At 40.7% G+C, this 19,731-nt stretch overlaps 1 protein-coding gene across 3 annotated transcripts in view; it reads left to right on the top strand.

Annotated features, from left to right (window-relative positions):
- The window catches only part of disp1 (dispatched homolog 1 (Drosophila)), an 85,562-nt gene that overhangs the window by 14,186 nt on the left and 51,645 nt on the right, over positions 1-19,731 (top strand). For all 3 annotated transcript variants that reach the window (XM_032584691.1, XM_032584689.1, XM_032584690.1), the window contains exon 3: positions 13,588-13,660. The gene's annotated coding sequence lies outside the window, so the exon portion shown is untranslated. The remainder of the gene's footprint in view (positions 1-13,587; positions 13,661-19,731) is intronic.

Genomic DNA, 19,731 nt, shown 5'->3' on the forward strand with positions numbered 1-19,731 from the left:
GATACAATTCTCTGTCCTGTATGGGGGCTGCCATCTTAAGGGTGTTTTTACAGATTATAGTCCGGTAGATTCAGCTCGATTGGGGACCAAAATGGCAATACTTGTTACATTTTCAGGTGGTGGGGTTCACTTTCACAGTGTGCCATGTCAAACAATTCAAACACTTTGAAAAACCAGTTTACCACCCTCACCTGTGGTGGCGCTGCACCAAGAAACACTGAAGGAAATGGCACAAAAACCTCTCAAGAAGACACTGAGCCAGCCCAACTGTAGGAACCCATATGAACTGATTAGATCCCAGTTGTTGCCCTTTGGTGGTTGTTATAGAAATGCCAGGTTTTGCTCTTAAAGAGGCAGTATTATGTAAAACTTTTTCAGCATTATTTGTTATTCCCTCATTAGAAACATACCTGGAGTTTTGCCTTGATTCTTTCTCATTCTCATGCATGTTTGAGAAATCTTTTAATCTCCCATGTCAACCACTCATCCGTGCAAACGACTGGGTGGAACCTCGCAGTGGCTTCCAGGTGCAGCTCATCCTCAGAGCTGCAGTTTACAACCTTCACAGCTTCCACCTCTCACACCAGCCCTTCCCCAACAACCGCCCTCTCAGCTCCTTCAGACTAGCCAGCAACAATTAGCAAACACCTGATAGAACAGCGCATCTACTGTGCTCATTATAAGAGGTCCTTCTCAGTGCAACACTGGTAAAAATGTTGCACAGGAGCCATGCTGTGATGACTTTCTGATGGCGGAGTTTGTTAAAGAACAGGAGTTTCTTAAAGAGACAGTGGCCCAACTTCAAGATGTTAAATTACAAAGTCAAATTTCTTATATAGTGATTTTTGATATATGTTGCATTTTTTTATAACAACTGAAGTCAACATAGTTACTTGATTGTGCTATAAAATAGCACTATGTGCCTGGAAAACACATAATTCTGTCCCTTTAAATATTCTCTTTCTCAACACATTGTACTGTGATTGCTAAAATATAATAGTTTTCTCCCATGTCAGAATTTACTTTTGTAAGCTGTTCAGATGTTACGTAATCAGGATATTGTGACAATGCTGTGAATTATGGTTGCACATTGTTAGGAAAACATGTTGTGCATCCATTGTGCAGGCTGATTTTTAATATTGCTTTATTACTTTTAAAAAATGTTTTAAATCTGCAATAAAACTTTCAATAATATACGAAGGAAGCAGGAAAGGCTTCTCCGATGCCAATGTGAACAATAAAGTCTGGAAGACGCACGTCTCAGTAGAAAATCCTACAAAGCAAACAATGTGACATCATGGGGTCTGAACGCTAAACAAAAGCAAACAGACAGACTTGTCAACCGTCTGACTGAGCAGCAGGATAAAACGGAGAGCTGTCCCAGAAATAGAGGCTACAAGCGTCCCACAGTCTACTAGACCCAAAATAACAGTAAACAAGCCCTACCTCGAGCAGAACATGACGCATGGAAAGTAATTAAGCGAATCCTCAAAGTCCACACTCCCTCGCCTGGTTTAGACTTCTCTTTTTATGGATAGAGTAATGCTCGTAGGGCAACAAACAGGTGATTGAAACGTGTAAAATGACTTGTTTATAACACTGTACAATGTAGACTTTTGGAGGAAACGCATAAACAGAGCTTTAGCTGTTTACTGCATAAGGCGGGTAAACATGTCAGTCTTGTTCCTTGTGGAGAAAATAAGTCACTTTACTGAACAACCTAACTACGACGGCGCATCAGGGCCACGCAAAGAAAAAAAAAAAAACGGTCATAAAATTCCGAGAAAAGTCATTTTATTACGACTATCCTCGTAATATGACTTTTTTGTTTTATTTTGACTTTAACCTCACAGAACTTTATTCTCATAATATTGTTACTCTTGCAATATTGCAACTTTTTTCTCGGGATATTATGACTATTCTTGTTTGATTTCGACTTCACGTAGTTTTACTTTATTCTCAAAATGTTACAATTTTATTCTCATTATTTTGACTTTATTCTCGTACGACCTTACTCTTGTAATATTATGTCTTTATTCTCATTTTATTTTGACTTCTCATAATTTTATGACTTTATTCATATAATTTTAACTTCCATCTCATATGACTACTCGTAATATTAGGACTTTATTCTTATTTTATTTTGCCCTTATTCTGATTTTATTTTGACTTTATATTGACTTTATTCTCTTAATTGCGACTTTATTATGCTTCAACTTTATTATTGTATGCCTTTATTCTCATAATTTTACACTTTTGCTTTTTTAGTGTGGCTCTAATACTCCGCTATAAAAAACTACTTTTTCTTGAGTGCATGTTATGTTTTGGTAGTACTGGTACATTCAGCTGCATTTCCTGCATTCTGACTTAGCAGTCCCCATGGTTTCAGTAGGTGGCGCACAAATAATGACCTCTCCTGCTGATGTGAGCTCTTTCGACCTTCTTAGGACCGGATAGCTTCCTCTCTGAAAACATCAGCACTTGCGTATAGATGCAGACAAGCCTCGGTGAGCTCGTCCAAGTCTTACATCAGCCCGTTGGACCGGACTCATGATTGCCCCCGGCTGCCAAGCGCAGACGTGAGCCTTCTCACACAACGTGTCCGCAGCTGTCAAGATCAGCGTGAAAGCTCTTTCCTGCACAATCTTTGACTAGAGAAATGTGTGTGTCCATATAATTGTGGGCTTTGGTTTGTTGGAGGGAAAGCAGCTTGCTTTGATAGTACAGCACCTGCTTCTTTATTCCTTAAAGGGGCAGTACTACGTAAAGTCGGGTTTTTTACTACTCATCAAATGCATACCTAGAGTGCTGCCTCAATTCTTTCATGCATATTTGATAAATTCTTAAGTCTCCATGGCAACCATTCAGCTGTGCAAGATGCCTGGGTGGACCTAGCTCCACCTTCGAGATGCAGCTTATCCTCTTAGTTGCAGTTTCCAAGCTTCAAATCTTCCACCTCACAGGGAGCTGCCCTCCCCTGTGACTCTCTTAATAAGCTCCTTCAGACTAGCTAGCAGCAATTAGCAAACACCTGGTGAACTCATCATGCAAACTACTATTACATAATTCACAGTTCGAAACGGGATCATGGAAATTCATTGTTATGAAGGCGTGCTGGAGGCGGGTGTCGGAAAGGGTAGGAGGTTCTTAAAGAGACAGCGACACAATTTCTAAACGTCAGATGATGCATGGTCATATTATGTAAGTTATTTTTTATATATTCAGCATTTTCATTAGAACTGAAGGTAACATAGTTACTTAATTTGCAATAAAATGATGCAGTTTGTGGAAAATGCACAATACTTCTACTTTCCACGATCAAACGCTACTTTGAATCTGTTCAGTTTAGAACTGCAGGAGCTACATGTAACATTGACTGTAGACACACTCTTATAAGTGTAAAAAATAAGCATTTCACATCACAAGTTACTATTGATGCAAGAAGCTGCCATATCTGGTCTCAAAGTCAGTGATTAAAAAACCCTCAGGCTTTTCAAACAGGAAGTCCAACTTTGCGTTCCAGTTGATTTCTCCAACTCTGAAGTCGGATTTTCTGAGTTCCGACAACAAATGCAACACAGCATAAAAAGAGAAGCAAAGAGCTTCACAGAAAAGAGGAGCTGCAGAGCTGTACAAGTCAGGTGGGAGATTCTTTTGACAGGACAATGGTGAGTAGGACTCCTCAAATCTGGCCTTTATGAAACATGTGGAAGAATGTGCTCTGGTCAGATGAGACCACGGAGTCAGAGCTGCAATAGAATGATTCAAATCAGGAGTGTCAAATTCCTCTCCTCTTTGGTTGGGCCTCTGCTGCTTTTAGATTTGTCTCCACTTCAACACACCTACAGCAAATAGCTAGCAGGACTCCGAAGAATCTCACTGCCTGCTGAGGAGGAGATTCAGCCATTTGATTCAGGTGTATGGTTTAGGAGAGTATAACAGTTTTGCATCAAAAACTGGAGTATGCACAGCTGACAGAAGAATAACCCAACGGACTTGCATCTTAAAGGGGCAGTATGTGTTTTCCAGGCACATAGTGACATTTTATGGCATAACAATGTTAATTTAACTTGGTATGAAAATGCAAGTTAAGTCAAATATGATAAAATACAGTTTACTAACTAAATTGGACTTCTGTCTCTTTAAACAAACTGCTGCTCTTTCTGAAACTCCGCCTTCGGGAAGTCATCACAACGCTCCTCTATTTACTCTTTAACACCATTTTTACCTGTTTTCCACTGAGAATTAGCTCCTGCAATGAGCTCAGCAGATGTGCAGTTGGACCAGGTGTTTGCTAATTGCTACTGAAGGAGCTGAGTGGGAGAGGTGTGGTGGAGTGCTACTCTCTGAGGCGGAAGCTTGGAAGCTTAGAAATTGCAGTTTTGGGGAGGAGCTTTGTCATCGAAGGCGGAGCTAGGTCCACCCAGGTGTTTTTCACAGCTAATGGTTGCCATGGGAGGCTAAAGAATTTCTCAGACATGCAGGAAAGAATTAAAGCAACACTTCAAGTATGTTTTTGATGAGGGAATAACATTATAACATGATGCAAATCCCAAAAAAGTCGATTGTACATAAGACTTAATAACCATGTTCCATCTACTTCACAACTGTACATTACTTTTTCTCTCATCACATGGAATCCAAATAAAAAAGTTGCAGTTTGTGGTTTTAACATGACAAAATGTCAAAACAACTTAAAAAGATCCAGAGATACTAATACCAGGCATGGCACTGTTGGTGGAAATGTCTACTGTAAAAGGTTTAAAGACACCTGCTGCTTTACTACTCCCCCCTGCTTTTAAATGTGTAATCATAAGGAAAGAATAATTGCCGCAAAATGTTCTTCACCAAGCTCTTTGAGTAGCAGTAATAGTTGTCATTAATAACGAAGTGTAATTTAATAGACAGACTGTATGCAGGAATCCCGTACAGTTTACTCCAACATGAGTTCCTGTTGGAGAGCACCGCAGCCTGGTCTCTGTCAGCTGTCAGCGGTCCTCGTACAGACCCGGCCTGCGCTGTGCCATCGGCTCTCTCACCGCAATCACAGCATGTTTATGGACCTCTGGAGACTCCGCTCTACAGCCTGGACTGCTGTATTATTTTGTGGACCTAATTATGATTTGTGTACTTGATGCTTTTGGGGTCAGCCGCATTCTTTTTTTCTTTTTTTCTTTATTGACCAGCTCTTGGTGGGGTTAATGCCGTCGTTATTCTGGCTACGGTGGATGTTTCCGTGACGTTGTCTTGAGCTGTTTGAGACCTTCTCCCGTCGTCCCCGTCACCTTTGGAAGACGGTGTCCGGTGGAAGACAATTTATAAATCGATAAACAGTTCAGTGCTCCTTTTGATTTAAGAGTAAAGTTGGATGAGATGAGCTAGAAGTTTGAAAATGATCTCTATAAAAACATTGGCCTTGCTCCTATAATAACATCTGGATCTGGTTTTGGTCAGTACCCTTCCCAGAATACTAAAGCACAGTGGACTACCTCTTAGCTGAAGGTTGCCTAACGACTTAATAATTGAGTTATTCCTCCTGACTCCCACAAATTCTTCAAAAGAATGGATTACTATTAGAAAACTACTGATTTCTGCTTCCCTTACCCGTCTCTTGTGCCCATCCTCCCAACATCCTCTCTTGTTAGGGAAACAGAGAGCGCTTTGTTTTTCCAATTATCACTTGGGCCAAAACCATGTTTCTGAAGACCAAAGGTCGCAACAACTTACCCTTTGGGGTTCTGTTTAAGTGCCACTTAAGACCGCTACTGTAGCTAATCACAAGGATTTATGAAGTGTATCACCAAGAGACCAGCGGACCGGAGAGCGGTTGCTGGCACCCTGCTAAGGTGTTACAAACCCTCTTTTCTTTTGTCTCGACTTTCTTTTCCATCTTCTGTTAAAGCTTCCGATTGATGGCAGCTGGTGAAACGTTCTTTGTTCTCCATTTGTTGACTCTGAAAGAAGGTCCGTTCCACTGCCGGCACAAGCCTTTTCTTCCTCCTGCCGGTGCCAGTCATTCCTTAAACAGTCCTGCACAGAAAGCTTTAGATTGATCTTGAGGGGGCCCTTTACGACTCCCTGATGCATCCAATCACATTCCAGTGTGTTTCTTGTGAAGGCTTGGTGTGTTTTGCATAATTCCAGGTTCATGTCCAACCATTAGCGCATCCAATGTTTCCGATAATTGGGAGTTTTCACCAGTTCTTACTGGTGAGAGGTGTAGATTGGGGTTTGGAGAATAAAGAAAAAAAAAACTGAGTAGAAGAATGCAAGTGAACAGTGTTCTTGGTGAACTTCAGAGGCATGTACTACAAGATCCAGATGTTACCCCCCCCCTACTCAACACAGACACATTCACACACACCCAACCATCTTCACAGTTACCATCACAAACCTGAATGTATTTTTAGGAGGAACTTTATGTGATTTTCAATAACCTCTACAAGTAACATTTTGAAACACGTTACAGAGCATTCTCACAGCATGTTATTGCCAACACCAATGTTTCACTTTGGGTATTTTGCAGAACCACTGAATAAATTAGAGTATTATTGAAAAGTCAAATTATTTCACGTCTACACAATGTGAAACACATTGTACAGATGTGTTTCATTGTACAGATGTGAAACACATCGTATAGATTAATGCACACAAACGGATGATTGAAAACCTTTAAAACCTTAATGAAAAATATGTTTAATACCTGTTTGAATGTTGTCCATTTTCAAGTGCTTTTAATGTGACAAATGAACCTCATTCGAACATACAGTCTAATTCATTGAATAACCACCTTTTTATGTTAAGGTGTAAAATATCAATGTCATTTTGAAGTCCATATCACCCATCCTCATTTTTTTCTGTTTTAGGCTGTAGTGGCCTTTATTGAACAGATAGTTTATTTAGCCATAAACACACTCAAAAATATTACGTTTTAAATTTTATTTTCTTAATATTCCCCTTTTTAAAGATGAAAACAGGAACTCCTCATTAGCTCCTTGCCTAATACATCCGTCCCTTTGCTCCTCCTTCTTTTGTTAGCCTCTTTAAATCTCTACCCGATAATGCCTTTGGTCTGGTTTGAGTGAACACAACAACAGGTCAGAGCTAATGAGCTCTCTGTGAGGAATGCAATGTACAGGCACCCCTCCACACACACACACACACACACTCTTCCCCCTCCACCCTGTGGCAAATGCCATACGCTTGGATACCTACAGCTGGGGGGTAGAGGGGACACACTTCCCATTAGATTCCTTAAAGAGGCCTGATTGGTTGGGAAAATGCCAAAGAGAAGTAAAAATCGCTTCAGATTCTGCCTCGCACAGCTGTGTGAATGCAGAAAGCAACGGTACCGACACTGATGAAGAGGTTAAGTCAGATTGGGGGACTGCGGTGGGGGGGTGGAATCAAGACTGCAATTAGTTTTACCATTTGTTCACCTTCCTCACTACTTTTCTCCTAATAATCTCCCACCGTCCCCCTTATCCATAAGTGACCTTTGCCATGGGAGGTCGATATTGCGTTCCTGCAGGATGACCTTCGGTAATGAGAAGGTAGGTTAATGGGCGACCTGGAAGCACTTTGTCCCCATCTCCTGGGAACTCAAACAGTGAGCATACAAAGGCACACAGCAACAGCTGCTCCATCCCTTGCTCTTGTCTGGAAATAACAGGAACATAAACACCAACCACATCCCCATGAGTGATTCGCTTGAGGTGTCATGGACGTCTACAGCAAAGAAGAGCTTCCCCACAGCACTAAACATTTCGCGTGTGGGATAGAAAGTTCAAAGGTGGTCTCATCTGATTGTAGCCCCTGCTTCCATGTGTGTGCTCTGTCCTTTACATGACTCCAACATGATAAAATGACTGCAACCGAGACATTTTATCTCTTTGATTCTGAACAGTTTACCACATGGGTCACATTTAGGGGTGAGCAATATGGACTTCAAGTTTTATCATGATATTTTGTAGTACTATGGTGATAACAATAAAAGTGACAATGAAAACTATTTTCATACAGCCATACAGTTGCCTTATTTTTTAGGCAACTGTATGGCTGTTTGACTACATGACACAAAAACAAAGATGCAGTTCACACACTCTTTTGTAATATGCTTCTTTTGGACGCCAATCACGTGTAGGCGTGCTGCACCAATCCACTTTTTTCGCTTCTGACACTAAATCTCAGATATGATAGAAATATGACATCTGTATCATATCGACTGACACCGATCCGATAAAGAAAAACAGTGCTGAATTGACTTCAAGCGTTTCTATTTTTAAACTCAAACATACATGTATTCAATTACAAATTTATTTTATAACTCTGCACCAGTACAGCACACTTAAATACATCAATAACGTGACAACCTTGGTCAAACTTGTAAAAACAACTCGAAATTATTTTGTCAGTGCCTTTATGAGTCTAGCAGCTAATGTAAAATAAGCAAATAAAACAATAGGTTGACTACCTTGGTCAAATGTGTAAAAAAACAAGCTGCAAACAAATAAACCTCCTTTTAGATGGTTAAAGTGCAATTCTAAATATGATGTAAAATAAATAAAGTATAATATTCCTCAGAGCGTAAAGAATAGAATTAATTTGAATAGATCTGCCCTATAGGCATATTGATTCAATACCCAATGTAGAATTTTTCTTCAGCATCAGGACCGATACAGATATTGATATCGGATTGGTGCATCTCCAGTCACATGACAGTGTGATTTATATCACTAAATTGCTCATAGTAACTGCTTTTAATCATATTTTCAAATGTATTGATATTTATTGAAATTCTCATTTAACAAACAGTGGAGAAAATATCAAAACTAACAGTCCCACAACAGTACAATACATTTTTATAAGTGCCCACCCCAGTCACATTTGTTGAGTTCACAGCTAGCGGAGACAGGTCATATTCTCCCAGCATTTTGGTCAGGATTGTCTGTATTTTTCAGAAGAATCCTTCTTTGCACAATCATCTCCAGAGTAGACCTTTTAGCAGAGCCTGCCTTCTTTATCAGCCTGTCGAGCGTTTCATCAGAGTCTCTGGCTCTGATGAAACTGCTAGCCCAACACATGATGGCAGAACAGATTACACTCTCCACAACAGGCTTATAGAAGATCTGTAACATAGTACTCCAAGAACGTCATAATCTCCCCAAAATGTACAGTCTGTTCTGCCCCTGCTTTTAACTTCTCCACAGGGTAAACGGGGCAGCACAGAAATGCACAGCACACCTCAGAGACACAGCTTCTTTTTTTCCAAATGCATCTTCTGAAACTCTTGGCTGCAGATAAAGCATGGATAAAATATTTTTGTTGACCATGACCTCTTGCATTTTCCATGCTTACTCCTTGGTTTATCGGCGTAACATATTGGAGTAAGTCAGCAGACCGGTGTATTGGGTTGATGTATGTATGTCCTTTATCCTGAGCAAGAAAGTTTGTTAGAAAGTAGGTTAAATCAGGCAGCTCCAACATTTAAAATTATTATCAAAACTAAATTGTGATATGATTCTAAACCAACCTCTCCTCTCATCATGAACCTATTTAGTTTAGTCACCATGGCCTGTTTTGGTTTGCCCTTGCCTTTTTGGAGTCTCTCCCTGCACTGCTGCTTTCATCGCTGTAGATCTTTCATGCCGATATGCACATGTAATTTGATACAGGCTTAATCTCCCCACCCCTCTTCTTTTAAAATCCGACTTGTCCCATTGCAATTCACGTGTCTAGCAAGAAATCACACAGCTGAAAAAAGACACAAGTGGAGACAGGAGTGGGTAGAGGTTTCTTGGCTGACATTCATGTTTTACAAAGACGGCTAATCTACCTCTGTAGCGGGCCCTGCAATTCTTTTCTTTAACTTGAGAACACGAGGAAAAAAAGACTCCCTGCCCTTTTTACACGCAAATTTATCACATATTGTATACCAGGGCAAAATATCACGACGGGCCAAGTGCACACCAAAATATCTCCTCAAAAGTATTGATGTCATCTGTGGGTCCAAAAATTGTATAGTGAAAGCGGACTAGTTGAAGTGCAATATCAACATTGTTGTCCCAATGCACTAAGGCATAAAACACACCCACAAACTTCTGACCAGTCACACAACTCATCGCACAAAGTTGTGTGATGAGTAAAAACAGCCTCCCTGCTAACAAGATGTAGCTATTTTAGTGTATCGAGAGACAATTTTTGTCGCTATGGATGAAGCATGGGGGAGCCTTGGCCTGGTTAAAAACCAGCCCCTTGTTTTATGCTTTGCTTCTTACAGAGAGTCTGGACCCTTGGCTATTGACGAATGATTCCTGAGGAAGTCCAGCTCAATGGGAGAAATCCCAGATGGAACACTGAAGAGAGATCAGAATTGAGTGGAATTGCAAAGAAGGCAACGGCCAGGCCAAGAGAGCCTTAGCTCATTATAGAAAGTTCTCTGTTCTCTAATCATACTTTTTTTTTATTGGTATGTATATATAAAAAATCACTCATAGAGCCAGAAGTAGGGCTTGTTCAGACTCCTTTGCTCCAAAACAATTTTTATTATCTCATCTGCTAATAATTGCAAAGCATTTGAGACAACAAATTATTAGCTCCTTATTAATCTAATGGCATGTACAAGTTACTTATACCCTTAAAGGTCCCACTCCTTTTTCGGGGCGTAAAATATACAGCACTAACAAAATACACACACAGAGTGGTGAAAATGAAAGCAAGCGGGGCGTGTTGAAAATTCATGTGACTAAAATATCAGATCTAATGGATAGTGGAGTGATGGAAACCACTGATGGTTTCACGTCTTTAGGATGTAGCTCCCCTTAGGGCCTGGATACAAGCAGCTGTTGTGTTCCCTCCTACGGCAGGATGGCCCACAGCTGTTATTACTGGTCCTCAAGATCCGGCAGATCGACACTGGGGTGGATTTCAACACCAACCTGATTCCACTCATGCTGAGTTGGGAAAAGACAGCGGGGTTTATTTGGCTATGGGTGGACCTCAAACCGATGCAGGAAGTTCAAAAACCCACATTGTAACATATCACTTCTATGCATGGGTGTGATGCTCACCTTTGGGAATGCAGAAAAGAGATATCTTGCGAAAAATTATACAAGGGTGAGTGTCTGAGGCTGACGACCTGAGCCTAACTTTACAACATCAATGCAGGTTCTCTGTTACACTGCGTAACCTGCGAACGGGGCAGGAATAAACCAGATTTCAGAGCTGTCTTGCCTGTCTAGAAGTGGCTTTCACTCAGAGGAAATGAGTCTACAATACACAGGCATTGCTCAAATTCCTCCCCTTGTCATCGCTGCTAAAGCAAATAATGGCTTAGGGGGAAGATTCCGCCACTGAATCAACAGATTGTTTGTATCTTCACAGGCTCAAAGGGAACATTTTCAGAGTTTTGAAAAGGTTAGAGCTTTTTTCTCTTCAAATGAGGTAATTGCTTGCCTCACATCTCAGTTTGAGGAGAAGTAAGGATTTCACCTCTCGGGATTGGAGCGACTCATTTAAAAGACACTGGACATTGGATAATTTGCTGCAAACCTGCCTGCCTAGGACTACCAGCAATGTGACTTCCACTCAGACTGAATATCAGCATGGGAGCATTATTGTTTGTTTTTTTTACAGTGACATGGTTACATGTTCATTGTAAGCCACTCCAATTTGAGACAGGAGGTCAACAGGAGTAGAACATTATTTAGAACATTAGGGTTTCATTTTTTAAAGGAAACCATTTTTGGACAATTATGGGTTCAAGATTTAAAACCAGACCACCATGCTTTAGAGTGAACTCTAACACACTAGCTTAACAAAATAGGTTCCTTGAGACTGGTTCTATGTTTCCAATGTTACATATCAACATATTTTTAAATTATTTTCTCTTAAAGCATCTATCTGAATCTGTCTCTAGATTTCCAGCCTTTTGTCTTTTCTGGTTTGGATAACCTTTCCTCAGACTGGGAGGACTGGTTGAAATTTAAGCCCTGTTTCTTGGTAAAGAAACTACCTTTGACCTGAGGTCATTCCTCTGAATTGGGTAAAAGTTCCGCTTTTTTCCCCCTCCTGTCCATATTGAATTCTTAAACTGTGGCTAGCTCTCTCTTCTCCACATCGACACACCTCAGTAATTGGTGATGTGGACCATATGTTTGGCTTGAATGGCCTTCTGTTCTGTAAAGCCATTAGACATAGTCAAAGATATATTATAAGCTTGTTATTGGGCTACCTGTCGCTGGCTTGGTAGCCATCACGGTTAGAGGGATTAAGCCGTCCAGTCCTGTTTCCGTTTTTCTGGCCTTCTCATATGGTGGATCTGTCAAATCAAACATATTACTTCAAGACACAATGGATATAGATTTGTCATTGTGGGTAATCTTCATAGTTAAATGACCTGCTTGGAACTTTTTAGCAAAGCAGGGGTATGAGGTGGGTGTATGACCTTTCAGCTGGATGGGGTTGGGTGCAAAACGCTTGCATTTTTTGGGAACTTGTGTTTTATGGGGTCAGAGTTTAGGTTGTTGACTTGCCATCCGGCGCTGGTCTTTTCGCTCCTTTACCATTGGGTGCCTTGGTGGTCTCGGTCATGTCACACGGTGTAAAATTGAGAAGTTCACTATTTAAGTTCAGCAATTTTATTTTGCTCCTAGTAATGGTCTTTCATGTTTTGTTGGACTAAGTTGACCCAAATGGGGTTCAAACATCATGGTAGGGAGGCATGATGTAAAGACTTTGAAATAGATTTATAAAGTCAAATTATAATGAGACTTTAGCATTTGAGTTATCTCTATAGTTAATGCTAACTGACTATTTTGAAAAACCAACTCAAACAGTCCCTCCAGTTTTTCGCAGTTCCACGATCGTAGAAATTCACAAAGCTAATATAGCTGTGAGTTGCTATTGCTGATTTCCCACAAAAATGTTCAAAAACATTGGGTTTTTGTGACAAGTCACTCTCACCTGCTGGTTGCAGTATTTTTTATTCTACTACACTGCTGCCTCAACCTTACTTGATGTCAAGTTATAGACTGTGATGGATATGGTGAGAAACAAAAGTCACATTTACCGTCATACATTTGTGCAAAAGTTGGAGCATGGTTATGGGTTATGTCCAAGTCTGCTGATATTGATGTATTTAAGTTTTTTTATGGTTTTATTGGCTCTGGTAGCCTTTGTTTGAGAGTGGTTAGACAGCAAAGTAGGTCATGAGAGAGGGGGAAGACATGTGGCAAAGGTCATGAGGTGAGGAATCAAACCTGTGACGGCTGCGTCAAGGACTAAGGCCTCCTTATGTGTGTTGTGCTTTACGCCTGTGCCACCACAGCAGCCCGGATTCAAGTTTTATAAAGAATTAAAATGTTTGTGTGTCCAATCTGACTGATCTTTATTGGTGCTTATTTTCTCCGCTTATGTAGTGGATGCATTTTCCTCTTGGTAAGACCCAGGCTCTCTGCTTTTTAACTACTATGGATTGACGTTATAACCTGCAGAGTATAAATAGTAACACTTCAGCCTTGATCAAATTATGAATACCTGTATTAAAAAAAAGAAAAGAGACAGAATATTCTCTTTGTTTTTCCACAGTTCCAGATGTGAAAGCCTCAGCTGGTCTGAACACATGAATGGATGCAGAGCACGTTCCAGTGTCATGTTGCAGGTAAGACACGCTGATCCAAAACAAAATCCCTTTCACCAGACATGTACCAGATAGGTCAATAAATATATGCAGTTATTACATTTTTTGATCACAATCTGGAGAATGGCCTTCATTTTTTCCCTTGATTTCAGAACATTATCACAATAATAAACATCTTTATATTGATCTGAATCAATTCATCTGTTCTATGTAAACAGTATTAGCTAAGTGAATATTTGTATGCAGTGTGTGAAAAGGGGTTGTTTATGACTCTTTTCTATCAAAAACTCTCTTGCTTCAGGAAATTGACCATATCTCTTGGGCATGCGGCAACATTTTCCATTTCCTATCTAAAAATATCAACAGTCTTGATGTTCTTATTGCTCATAGTTTTGCCTCTCTACAAAGTCTGGGCGTCTGCGAGTCACAGTTTGAGATTACGATGGTGGCAATTAATCTTTGGCTATTATTGTCGGCATTGCAGCATCCTTAGCAACAATAATATTGAAAACTGTGGCGCACGCTCGTTATGATAACTGCCTGCCTAAATGGTTGCCACATGACCAAAAAATAAATCAGTGGCTCCTGAGCAATACTCGGCTGTTTCTTGTATTTTTTGCTGGCAGTCTCTGTTTAAAATGAGAGTCAGCAGTTTCATGTACTGATGCAGATGACTGACATACATTTTTTTAAAGCCAAATTTATTTTGACAAATTCAGTAAGTAAATACAGTCGTTGTGTGGAGTATTGTAATATCTTGTTTCTTTGTTCTTTATAGGGTAAAACTTTGAGTCTGTTACGTTAACATTAGCAGGTTAATTAGCCAGCCTGCAGTCTGCTGCTTAACAGACATGCCACTCATAATACTATTATGACTAAATTACTTAAAAATGTTCACAAAAACAAACCACTGCTGTTACTGGTCTCTAGTAACAGTAATTACTAGAGACTGAACATTCAGCTCTACTGCTGAATGTATAGCAGTAGAGCTGAACATTCCAATTTTTAGGTTCAGTGAAACGACCTAAAAATGTTTTCGTAAGGCAAATGACAGAAAACCAAATGCATAAAAACAAGGCCATCGATTGTTATCATCATAACAACCTTTCATGCACCGTTGCCAACATAAAACCAAGAAGAGAACAAATAGTATTTTTGATTTATTTTGTTCAATTAAAAGAAACCAAAAAAATATATTAGAGTGGAAGGTCACACCACTGAAGAAGGAGCAGAAGCAGAGCTGACTGGATATTGTAGTACAAACGCTGTCTTTGAACTAGATCCACAATCAATTTGAAAAACACATATTTTAATAGGCTTTCGCATTCACCGCATATTCATTCTGACAGGCTTGTCTTGACTTCATATTGTGAATAGCCCTTTAAAAGCCCGTTATTATGAACCTGACGTAAAATCCGCCCACCTCCTCTTTATGTGCTGGAAAAGTCAGACCCCTTTCATCAATGCCCCTTAATCACAAGCAGCCTAATAAAGAAAACATGCAAGGAGTCAAGAGTCGCTGCAGGCCTTCCCCCTTTCACCATGCCTTTGTCTGGCAAGTCCAGACAAGCATGCTGTAACCAAAAAAAAAAAGCTGAAGATGTTTATTCTTCACCTGGCAACAGCTGGGTCACTGAGCCAGGTAGCGATATTTACCTCCAGCTCTGTCTGAACAGACTATCCAAAGCTGGAAGAAAAAAATCATTTTTCAGTTAGCTTCTGGCAGCACTGATGTGTAAATTGTGGGCAATCCTCCTCTGAAAACATGTTAGATGATGTGTGATTACAGCGGCGTCAGGGTTGTGTGGTCATTCACAAATTTTCTGTAGCAAGGAAAATAATACAGAATCCAGGGTGATCTGGATCTTATTGCTTTTGTTTTTAACATTTGATTTCATTATGTGGCAGAAGTCTGACGTTCAGGAAGCAATAGAGAATTGGACGCTCAGGGAAACACCAGCACAAACGCACACAGATATACACTTTTCTCCCAAAATCTTTCTTCCTTAGCTTTTTGTGACACACAAACAAAATGGTTACTTGTATCTAACTGACAACTTTGTGTTCCATTCATTTTAGTAAGTGTATTTATGCCTAACCCACACATTTTCCCTAACCCATACCAGCATATTCTTAGTACCTCTAAACTGAACAACTGTGTACTGTATCTCTAAACCTAACTAGTGGAGCTTATGAAATCCAATTCTTTTTCTTGTGTGTGTTGTCGATCACATTTCCAAATATATGTGATATGTATGTGATCTCCTGTGTAAGAAATGCAAGCAACCTAAAAATGCCCCGCATTCGCAGTAGAGGGCGCAATGACATCGCATGTAGCGAGTGTGCTCAGCGTTTGCGGAAGTAAACATGGATGATAAAGGTGGAGAGATTTTAAAATTATTATCCAACAAGCACATGGACATTAACAGTTTAATCTGTATTACTGGTTGCTGTTTTCTTCACGCTTCCACGTATCAGGACGCAGAATAGTGACGTCTGTTGAGTAGGCACTACATATCCAAGTGGCCCGGGTCGCGTTTGTGAAAATCCGATCTGTGCTGTTCAAACTGACATGAAAAGATCAGACACAGATCGCATAAGGCCAAAAATTTTTTATTCGGGTCACTTCAGCCTGCAATGTGAACATAGTCCAAATCTCGGACTTAAATTTGGTCGGATTTCAAGATAGCCAGTAAAGTAACTCTCACACAAAGTGAAATTTGTTTTAAAAAAAAAATAAAAATCACGAGAAATGAGAACATGTAGCAACTCAAGGCATCCAGGGTAGGGGTTTAACCATTATTACTGATGACACTCGGTCTCGCTGAAACATTTGGGTCTGTAACTAATGGCTGATTCACCCTCCCCGCTCCTCCCTGGCAGCTGTGTTGACCGTCTCGTGCATGGGAACCCTTGATTACGTGGCTGACTGTACTTTTTGGGCCGAGTCTGGCAGCCAGTTCACTGCTCTTCCCGCCATCGGCACGCACGCAGCACCCAGTCCTCTGCTTTGATCATGGCTCGCTGTAAACGACCGCTGCTCCATCGCCCCATGCCTCAGGTCATCCACCGGGCTTTATTGGCCTAATGAATGCCTCGGCGATGTTTATCTGTGCTGTAACGGGTCTGACTGAAAACGCCTCCGGCAGCCAGTTCGTGTCCAACAAGCTCACACTTTGGCAGACAGTTGTGCGGCGTGCGCTTCATTAGAAGCCTCAGCTGCGATGGCCGCAGATCATTTCTTCATTAAAGTTTATGATTTGTTGATTTTAATAATCTGTTGTGTGATTGTTTGGAGAGCATTAGAAAACCAGCGCTCCTTCGGTTAATAGGATACAGGTGTTCTAAAATGACATCAGTGTTTGAGCTCAGTTGGAAGTGGTTGTATTGCTGAAATATAATTATATATATACTTTTTTTACTTTTGAAAAAACATCCAGATGTGATTTATAATTAACCTTTCTCTGAGTAATGAATAAAATATATTAACATATGATGAAAAACTGCAAATGTTTTGGACTATGTAAATAATATGTCTTTGAGTGATCAATAACAGATGCTTGAATTGGATGCATTATGGGCATCAGAGTTTAATAAATACTGGAGTTGGCATTGAGCCTCTCAGCCTGTTTAAATATTGACAAGATGTTTGGCTGTGTTTTGCATTAGGTCTTTGTCTGTGATCAGCAGGTTAGCTGTAAGAATTGGAAATTGTGTAGCTTCAGGAGTTGCGTGTTGTTTCCCCAAAAGAAAATGACCAAACCCTCATCATCAGCGCTCTATTACAGGCATATCTGAGCATTTCCTGACTGTTTTATAATAAAGCAAAATATGTCAAGAGTAATCCTCCAGACTTTAGCCTCATAATAGTACAAGAGGAAAATTATGCAGTGTGCATGTTGACCGGTTCCTTTTTAATGAAGCAGAGGAAGTCATTGTGCTTGTGCCAGATGTGGTGTCAGGTTAAGTTTGGGAGACATATCATGGAAAGTAAAAAAAAAAAAAAAAAAAAATTCTTCCTATGTCAGTTGGCGCAAGGTATTAAAACAAACTTAAGACCAAATGTCTTCTTTCCAATTGTGGCCCGGCAATAGACGAGGCGTCTTGATGGAGAACAAGACTTGTAACATGAACAAAATAAGGCGGAGGAAGAAGAATGAGAATGTAAGAAAAGGGACAGGAAGGATCACAGACTTTTCTTTCCCTTCTGATTCTTCTTCATCCTTCATTGTCACCTCTTCTTCTTCTTCTACTCTTTGAATCCACATCACACCAATTCCCACACTGGCTGTCACTGGTGTTTCAATGGCACATCTTTGTAGGCCATTAAAACACAAGGCTGATGTAATAGTTTAATACTGTTATAAGCGATATAGCGCCACTGGTTAAAACCAATGGCGCTATGAAATATTAAAACCCAACATTTCAGACTGTTATTGGTATATGCACTTCCTGGCCAAAAACACCACCACAATCTGGATTTAACTTAGTAAATAGGTACGAGCCTCCTATTGGATAATTACTGCATCCATTGTCTTTCAGCTGACAACAAGTTCTTTAGCCCCAAGAAGCTTCTCATGTTTGACAGACGCACCTGGTGTATCTTGGAAATGAGGTTAGTTTGTTTAGCAATGATCAAATCATTTGCATTAAGCACAGAAACATCTAAGGAGATTGTAGAAACTATGTAAAAAATTGGATAAAGAATTGTCCAAGACATTATCAAAAACTGGAAGAAAAGTGGGAATATGTGGTGGATTGTGACTGGTGATCACTTACACGTTTGGTAAAATCAAATTGAAGAATAAACACAGTAGAGCTCAGGGCTATGTTTTACAGTGAAAGTAGGAGCATTTCCACACGCACAATGTGAAGGGAACTCAAGGGGTTGGGACTGAACAGCTGTGGAACCATAAGAAAACCACTAATCAGCGAGGCTAACCAGAGAAAATAAGCTACAATTTGCAAGGGAGCATAAAGATTGGTCTCTAGAGCAATGGAAGAGGTCATGTGGACTCAGGAGTCCAGAGTGATGAGTGCTTGAGAGTAAGAAGAGAGGCAGATGAAGTGATGCACCCATCATTCCTAATGTCTACTGTGGAAGCCTGTGGGGGCAGCTGTATGATCTGGGGACGCTGCAGTTGTTCAGGTCTAGGCTCAGCAACATTATAAGCTGACCAACGGCTGAATGGCCAGGTTATTTCATCAATGGACTTTTTTGTACAGTTATGGCATAGTCATATATTAAGATGACAAGGCCAGGATTCATCAAGATCAGATTGTCAAAGAGTAGTTCACACATGGATCGGTCTCCACTCTGACAGACCTTAAAAAACACAATTTCGCAATTGGGGTGTTTCCATGAAATAAAAATCTCAATGAAAATTCCACTAAAGGAAAATCCCATCACATGAACAAGGAAGTTTGTTCGTACGGTGGATTCATTAAAAAAAACACGCTGCACCAATATCCTCCCACCACTTCCTGTTGACTTCGCCTTTTTCACCAGAAGTACAAATGTAACAAACATCCATTTTCTTGGGAGACATTTTCGGTACACCCTTGTCCCTAGTGGGGTTGGGAGGGGTGCTGGTGCCTATCTCCAGCGAGACATTTCGAGAGAGAGAGGCAGGGTTCACCCGGTACAGGTCGCCAGTCCATTGCAGGGCAACTCAGAGACAGACAGGACAAACAACCATGCACACAAACACTCAAACCTAGGGAGAATTTTTTATATTTTTTTTACCCCTCCAGGGGGTCTTTTGTGGGCTCTAGTGTCCCTTATATGACAGTAGGCTGACAGGAAACGGGGGAGGAGACGGGGGAAGACATGCGGCAAATATCGTCGAACCCGCGACGGCCGCGTCGTGGACTCAAGGCCTCCAAATATGGGTCGCGGCTAACCCCTACTCCACCACGGCACACCCAAACCTAGGGAGAATTTACCGAACAGTCTTGACTGCTGGAGGAAGCCGGAGTACCCCGAGAGAACCCACGTATGCACGGGGAACATGCACACTCTATGCAGAAAAACCGTAGGCCGGGAATCGAACCCAGGACCTTCTTGCTGCAAGGCAACAGTGCTACCAACT

Source organism: Xiphophorus hellerii, chromosome 15, assembly GCF_003331165.1.
Source record: "Xiphophorus hellerii strain 12219 chromosome 15, Xiphophorus_hellerii-4.1, whole genome shotgun sequence".
In the NCBI taxonomy this organism is placed as follows: domain Eukaryota; kingdom Metazoa; phylum Chordata; class Actinopteri; order Cyprinodontiformes; family Poeciliidae; genus Xiphophorus; species Xiphophorus hellerii.